This window comes from Egretta garzetta, unplaced genomic scaffold, assembly GCF_000687185.1.
Source record: "Egretta garzetta isolate BGI_Z169 unplaced genomic scaffold, ASM68718v1 scaffold349, whole genome shotgun sequence".
NCBI lineage: Eukaryota > Metazoa > Chordata > Aves > Pelecaniformes > Ardeidae > Egretta > Egretta garzetta.
This window is the reverse complement of record NW_009260788.1, coordinates 1746582-1754632: the sequence shown is the minus strand read 5'-3', so window position 1 is coordinate 1754632 and position 8051 is coordinate 1746582.

The window sequence follows — 8051 nt, the reverse complement described above, 5'->3', positions numbered from 1 at the left end:
CCCTTCAAATGTGACTACAGCCATCAGTCTCTTGACAAGAAGAAAATACTTACCCTCTTTTCCTTCCTGTCTGGTTCCTGGAACATTGCATCAGACCTACAGTTTTCTGTTGATTTATTTTCAGGAAGTGAAGTTACTAACTCTAAAGTCAGAACCTTGTTTGTGACTTTGCAATTTTTAGATGATGCTTATGTTTCGGAGTATTTTAATTGACTGCGAGTAGAAAAGTGTACAATATCACTGGGACGTTTTAGTATGGAGTGACAGCCCCGGGGTCCCTCAGGACTATGGACCAGGCTGACCATTTCCTAGGGAATGAGTAGGTTTTATATCTGATATTTGTAGCACTAAAACTCATCACTGCAAAAGCTTTCCGTAACAAGATAGAACGTTTTTCTGGAGAGGGGTGCACACACACACATGTGTATTTGATCTGTGGCTGGTTAGAAGAAGGAGGAATGATCTGCCCGCAGTTTTGCCCATAAGGGCTGTTGAGGGGCTGTGCTGGCTGTTGCATGTGCCACGGCTGCTCCACCAGCCCTTGTTGCCCACACCACTTCTTGGCTGCCCTGTGATGCTTCGCCGTGCTGGGAGTCAGCCCTCCTCTGTTTTCCAGGATGAGTTTGCTCTTTGTCAACTTGAAAACCGGGACAGGGAAAGGTTTATGTATCTTTGGCTAAGAGTCAGAAAAAAGTGAAGTCTGAAAAAAATTACTTATCCCTTTTTGGCTTATTTCTAATGGTAATCCACTGTAAAAATCCATGTTCACATGGTGAGCTGGACCTCCATGCTAGGCGAATGAGCCATCTCCTTGATTTCACTGAGTATATAAATGCTAGTAATTGCTCACAGTTAGCAGGAAAGGGTTCTGGCTTACAGTGATTTATTTCATTACTTATGTTAATGTGCCAGTGGGATAGAAGATAGCCTTGTGGGCACTAAGTAACAAGAGTTAAGTAATGACTCAGGTTTCCCTTGGAGACTGTCAACACATATGGTTTTCTCCAATCTTTTTTTCACATGATTTCAAAATAATTTCAAATGACTATGAATACTTATTAATTGAGCTGCTTTATGGGCTGGGCTGGCTGACATTCAGTTCTTCATGCGTTCTGTTATACGCATGAATACCTTGTCCAGGATTATTTCCACAAAGTCCTTCCTCCCTTCCTTGTTCAGAGAAAGCAAGGAGGCAAACAAATAACCATGAAATCACTTTGGGATTTCTGATATTTTGCATAGATGATGTTCTCATCTCCCTTCTCGTTTATCAGTGGGTCTACTTTCTCTCTTCTTCACAATCATGAAATTATTCTCCTTTTCTTTTCCTCTCCAGGCCTCTTTTTCCTCCTATGTTTATTCTGGCTTGCTTTCCTCTCCCGTGGCTTGCAGCTTCAGCGCGCCCCATTGCCAACTCCAAAAATACAGTCATTGCCTATGTCTCCACTCATGCTTGTGGGAGCCCTTGGTGACACTGACCTGCTTGGGAGCACACTGGGGAGGGTGAGAAGAAGACCTGAGGGGCCAGCAGCCCCCGTCGTGAAGGGCACTTGGCCAAGGGTGGTGCCTCCTTGCCCTGCACAGGATAACTGGCTGCTGGCAGCTCCCACCTTTCGGCCACCTGGGGGAGGCTTGGGGGGGCTGCCCGAGGGACAGACTTTTGGCCATGCTTTTGGCTAAGCATCCCTTTTGTTAGCATGCACTCAAGTTTTTATCTTGGACACCTTTCAGGCAGCACAGCCAGCTCGGTGGCCTGCCCCCCGCTTTGATCCTGCAGCATCTTTCCGCATCTGCCAGCTCTCCGGGCGGCTGCCGGGTGAGTGGGGTCATGGACATGATGCTGGCTAAAGGAGAAAAAGCACAAACCCTGAAGATTTGCAAGCCAGATCAGTGCACAGGGTAGCAGGTAAGCACGGCCGAGCTTCAGCGGGAGGATGCAGAGAAAACTTTGTGCGGTTACGTTTTCAGTTATGCTCTCCGGTGTCAAAGGCGAATGATAGTTTAGTATCGTTACTCTATCAGTTGGCTGTCATGCTCACTGCTATGACATTGCAATAGTTCTCACTGCTTTTTTTATGACTGACTCTTTCAAAAATCCCCCCTCTTTTATACTTTTATAGAATCCCACTGTAAAACTGTATGCTAGTCTATGTGCTAGACTGGGTGAAAAGGACCTATGTACTTCCTCTTTGAAATCAGTTCATCTTTACAGTCTAATAGATCATATGGGAAACTCTACAAAGCACATGAAAAGGAAAGACCTTTCTTTGGGGGGGGAAAAGAAGTGCTAAGAAGTTTGCAACACCTTGTGAGGGTTTGAAAAGTGAATGGTTTGGGGTGTCTGTGGTGGGAGGGAGAAGGGAAAGCTACAATGTATTAGTCTGAAGAAGAGCGAAGGAAATGAAAACAGGAAATATTTTGTAGAGGAACTTCCGTGGTTTTATGTCTGTGTTACTGGACTATGTATAATAACTCACTGTGCACAGACACGGAAAGCACCACGTGTAGTCACTTCAGCAAGGGAAAAGTCTGAATCACACACACAACTTGACTCAGATAACAGCAGAACTGACAGAAATAAAATAATCTGTACAAGTACTTTAGGTCCCATGTGTATTAATTTTCTCAGTATTTATAAAAATAAGAAGGCAATCAAAGTAGTTACTCCAAGTAGTTGCTGATGCCTTTTTCAGAAGGATTTAATGGTTATCCAAAGTTTCTGGATGATAAAGATAGGATCTAATTCCTTCCCACACTTATCCATACATGAGTAGGAAAGGATATATTTCAGAGGTTTTGTTTTGGTCAAGTTGCTGCTAGAAAACGCAGAAGAGGATGGCTTTTCCCCACCAAACTAAAATTTGCAGGGGAGGGCAGATGGGTATTCTAGCAGTTTGCTGTGCTCAGACACAATAACCCTCATAGGACTTCTCCACTGGGACTCAGAGATAAGCAGTGTGTTGATCCAAGATAGGGATTGTTTAAATGGGTTGGGAAATTTAACCACGAGTTGGAAACTGGCTCTGCGAAGTGCAGGAGTAGTGTAGCACTGCATTTAACCTACCACGATGGCTGGAAATCCGCGGCAGCAAAAAACCCAAACCATTTGTTTTACATTAATTACTGACTCGGTTTTGAAACGTGTCTCACGTGCTTGTGTCACCCAGCTGGTGACGTGGCCTGGATTTTCCTTGGTAGTTTAGAGGAGCTCGCTGCAGAGCTTAGGGCTGGGTCCTGGGAAAGGAAAGGCTGCTGCACTTACCTCGTATAATCACTTTGGGGTTGAAGTTGACTGTTTAAGCTCTGAAGGAGCCAGGTGTGTGAAATATGGCATACCTGAAACAAATGCTCTTGCAGGAGAAATGGAGATAAAAGGCCAGCTTGCGGTGGCTGCCAGAGCGAGTACGGGCTTCAAAAAGTACAATGTGCAGGAGGAATTTGGAGAATTCTGGACCTTTCTGGGACTGAGAAAAATAATGTAAGTGTACAAATCAGTACTGGTTGTCTGCTTTACTAGAAGAGGAACTTGTGGGCTTCACTTCCCCATTTGACTTTTTATTGCCTTTCCAGGTAAATCCAAGTAGCTTAGAGGAGCCTTTGTACCCTTTATTCCCAGTGTGTACACACAGACACAGACACACACACAGAGTCACCCCAAACCATGATCATGCATGAAGCATGGGATGCCTGTGATTTTAATAATCTGATTAGAGGAACTGTGCTTGGAAATGTCATCTTTGCAGCAAGGGGAGAGAGCTGTCTGGGACGAGGGCAAGTGACAAAATCCCGCAGAAGCAGGAAGCCTGTGGCCCCTCCCGAGCTGGCCCTCCCCTCCCAGGAGAGCTCAAAGGGCCTCACTTAGCACCACTGTTTTACAGGATCATGGCTTTAGTCATCAGTAAATTTCCAGTCCGAGCCACAATCTGGGTTGGTAATCGCTGGAATTCCAGTAACAATGGTACCGCGCCACTCGGGCTACGATTCAGATCAAGTATGTTCCGAGGCTATCAGGGAATAACTGACTGTTCCTATTCTTCCTCCCCACCTCATCCATGTAGGAATTTCTGGTACGGACAGTGCCGCCCAATCGTCCAACTCCTTACACCAAGATCTGACAGGAGTTTCTGAAATCGTAAAGCTGTCCAGCAGAAAAGAGCGGGGGACGTGAGGGATGCACCACCACATTCCCACTGCTGGTATTCTTAGGAACTTCCTCACTTGTTCCCCAGAAAAACACATCCCTCATATGCCATTTTCCTTTGAGTCCAGTGATCCTTGCAGAGCAACAGTTTCACAGCTGATGCCTCCCCCACTGTGTCAAAAGAGCAATGCAAATATTTTAGTGGCAGCTATTTTCAAACCTGTCTTCTGAAGGACTCTCTTCTGGATGCTGCCATTTGCTGATGGACATGGAGTGAAACTGTTCACGCTCTCCATGGCTGCTCTCCGTGTTTCCACAAAGTTGTGGCTCTGCTGTGGCTTTTTTGACCGTTGTCTTGTTTTCCTCAGTGTTTTCTTCAGCTGTGGCACTGGGGCATGCTCCCCGTGCCCTGCCCACAGCAGAAGCGCCTGCCAGTTGTACACAACTTGAGGCCATTTCCCCTTGTCCTATCGCTTGTTACCTGGGAAAAGAGACGGGTCCCCACCTGGCTACAGCCTCCTGTCAGGCAGTTGTAGAGAGCGATAAGGTCTCCCCTCAGCCTCCTCTTCTCCAGGCTAAACAACCCCAGTTCCCTCAGCAGCTCCTCATCAGACTTGTGTTCCAGACCCCTCACCAGCTTTGTTGCTCTCCTCTGGACATGTTCCAGCAATGCAACGTCTTTCTTGTAGTGAGGGGCCCAAAACTGAACACAGTATTTAAGGTGTGGCCTCACCAGTGCCGAGTACAGGGGCACGATTTCTTCCCTACTCCTGCTGGCTACACTATTCCTGATACAAACCAGGATGCTGTTGGCCTTCTTGGCCACTTGGGCACACGGCCAGCTCATAATCAGCCGGCTGTCGACCAACAGCCCCAGGTCCTTTTCCACTGGGCAGCTTTCCAGCCACTCATCCCCAAGCCTATAGCGTTGCATGGCGTTGTTGTGACCCAAGTGCAGGACCCGGCACTTGGCCGTGTTAAACCTCATACAGTTGGCCTCAGCCCATCCATCCAGCCTATCCAGGTCCATCTGCAGAGCCTTCCCCCTCTCAAGCATCACCCAGGTCCTTCGTGGGTGTTCAAGTGGGGCCTCCAGGTGACACAGCTGCAGGCAGGGTGAGGTGCCCGGGGGGCAGCTCCTGGCCCACACCGTCTCTCATGAGATCTGTCTGTCTGTCTGTTCTGTGTGGTGACCTGGGCTCCAGCCCCAAGGTACGCTCTACCAGCACATTAAATCATTTTACTGAAGTGGGCAGGAAGGAGCAATATTGGCTGCTCATGAACTGGTATTTATTTTAACGAAAAGTAGATGCGTGTTAGCCCCGGCCCAATAACTCCTGAGCCTTTGGGAATACCCGCAGCACCTCACTTGGCTCCATTTAATTTTGCTGCAATCATTTGATCTGTTTGGAGATGGTGTAAAGAAGATTTTTAAAGATCATCAAAAAGCTGCTTATATAAGCTACACTTCCTTTCCAAGACCCATACTGAATTTCTACATTATTGTTAGTACCTATCCAACATAAATTACCTATCAATTTACGTTCTGCAATTGGAAAACCTTTCCCCCCCCCCCCTTTTAAAATAGGTAAATGATAATGAAAATAAAAAATAGCACTTATTTCTAATTAAAATAACATTTTCAAACAGGGTCGATGATGCCACCTGTTACTGGCATTACCTGATTCTTCTCTTACTGGAATATGTTTCTGTTCTTTTAAACATTACCTAGCTTCAGATATTTCTCCTGGCATTTTCCATTACAAGTTAACTGTAGCAAGGTGGTGGTTTTGTGCATCTGCATGGAAAAACAATCAGCCTAAATGATTTGGCCCAATTGAGAATAGAATCAGGGAAAAGAGGATGTTTTCCCGTAGTAAAATACTGAATCATTTTTCCTGGGAAAAGTTGCCCCTCCCATTCTCTACAGCAGGGCTTTGTGCTCAGCCGAAGGCTGGAGGGACGAGAGGTGCCTGGAGTGAGCGTGGCAGTGGGGCCTCGCCGGGCCACCAAAGGGGTCTGCTGGAGAGCCAGGACGGGAGGGGCGTCCAGAGAACAAGAACATAAGGCTTGTGGTTAGAGCAGAGGCATAAGGAGGCCAGTTGGGCAGAGCCCAGGAAAATCAAAGGAAGATGTTTCTAGCTGTGCCTGGTTAAGGTGGATGTGGAAAGGTGGGAGCTGGACATGGGCAGGCATGTGGTCAGGAAGGTCATAAGATGAGTGAAGGTGGGCAAGAATGATAGAGCTGACAAGAAGTCACCTTATGACAGCCAAAAGCATCTGTGCAAGAGGACAGAAGGAAACACATGCGAAAGCAGGTGGGGTTTAGAAGCGGGTGCTGGGCACAACAGCACTGGAGATGGGCTGGCGTGTCTGAATTCCCAGGACAGGACTGGGGGCTCCCTTGCGGCTCCTCCGAGGCCTGAAACCTGGGCATACACCAGCCCCCCTCTGCTCTGCTTCTCCAGAAAGGAGAGCTGGGCACACAGACTGGATGGGAGCCGTGCCACCCCACAAACAGGCGTACGAGCTAAGCCATGGGTGACCACAGGGCCTGACCTGATGTGATCCAGCCGCTGCAGGAACACTTGGGGGTGAGGTGCCTAGGCAGGACTTTGGACAGAACAGACTGGGCAAGGCCAGGGGCAGGAAAAAAAAAAAGAGGTAAACTTCAGGGGAACCAGAAGAAAGCAAAGATCTCACCTGCAGAGGCCTCAAGAGATTCCCAAATCTCAGCATTGTGAATAAACCCTGACAGCTTATCCCTCTTCTGAAGCAAAGGCCTTGTGGGTAAAGAGGTTCAAAGCATGGGATTTTAGACACTGTCACACAACATGATTTGTTTTGTTTTGTTTCTTTTTAATCATTGCACTGTCTCATCACCCAGGGTGAGCTAGCTCTTGGGAGGAATCAGAAGCGTATAGAAAAGGCTACTTGACGTATTTTTTAAGTTGATGGAAATGCCCGATTCCAGAGAGGCGGGCTTAACGGTTCAGCTAGTCAAGCGGCATTCCAGGGAAAGGGCTTCTCTACTGCTAAGGAATTCTTGTGTGATGGTAGGCAAGCTGTGAGAATGAGCATTTCCAGGCACGACCACCATTTCCAACTTAGAGTTAGGGTTCTTGTTTCAAGAATGATGATCACTTGAAACCTCTTTGCAGTTATGCTTCAGATGCAGGTAACCAAAGGCTGAAATACAAAAATGCAGGACATGAAATTGTGGACACAAATGTGTGGCTGCTCACAGTGCTGCCTCTCCATACTTTGGGTCTGCTGATTAACACCCTCTTAAGGGCCTGCAACATTGTGAAACTGAGTAATTTCACAAAGGTGACATTAAAATGCAAACTAGAGAGAAATGAGGACATTTGTCCCTCATCAGGATGTGATTTGGACTTTTGAGCAAATGCATGAACACTGAGAACACACAGAAAACACGACAAAAAATAATATAATGAATAGCTACTCAGTGGGGGTTCCAGCAAAAAATACTGTGTGTGACTTGCTTTGTATCCAATTGCTAAAATGCAAGTGAAACAGATGCACCAGGTTTGAAAATTTTCACGATGGCTCATTCTTGTCCTGGAGATTCAGTTGCAGGAAAATGGCACAGGATTTTGGCAAGGCTCACTCATCAATTACACTTATACAAGGTCTAAGACATTGAGTCTTGTCTCCAGGTACATCTGTACAGCAAAAAAAATGACATAATCCAGGTCCCCTGCAGAATAATCTCTCATTTTCTTTCATGTCAAGACTTGTTCTGTTTACTCTTGTACTGTCATAAATTGTGGACTTAGTTGTACGCTATTTTTCCTTTTTCTCCCCCCTTCCTGAAAAGTACTCGTAAGTTAAACATGCATGAAATTCAAGATACGCTTTCAGCATCGTCTTTAAAGAAAATCTTTAA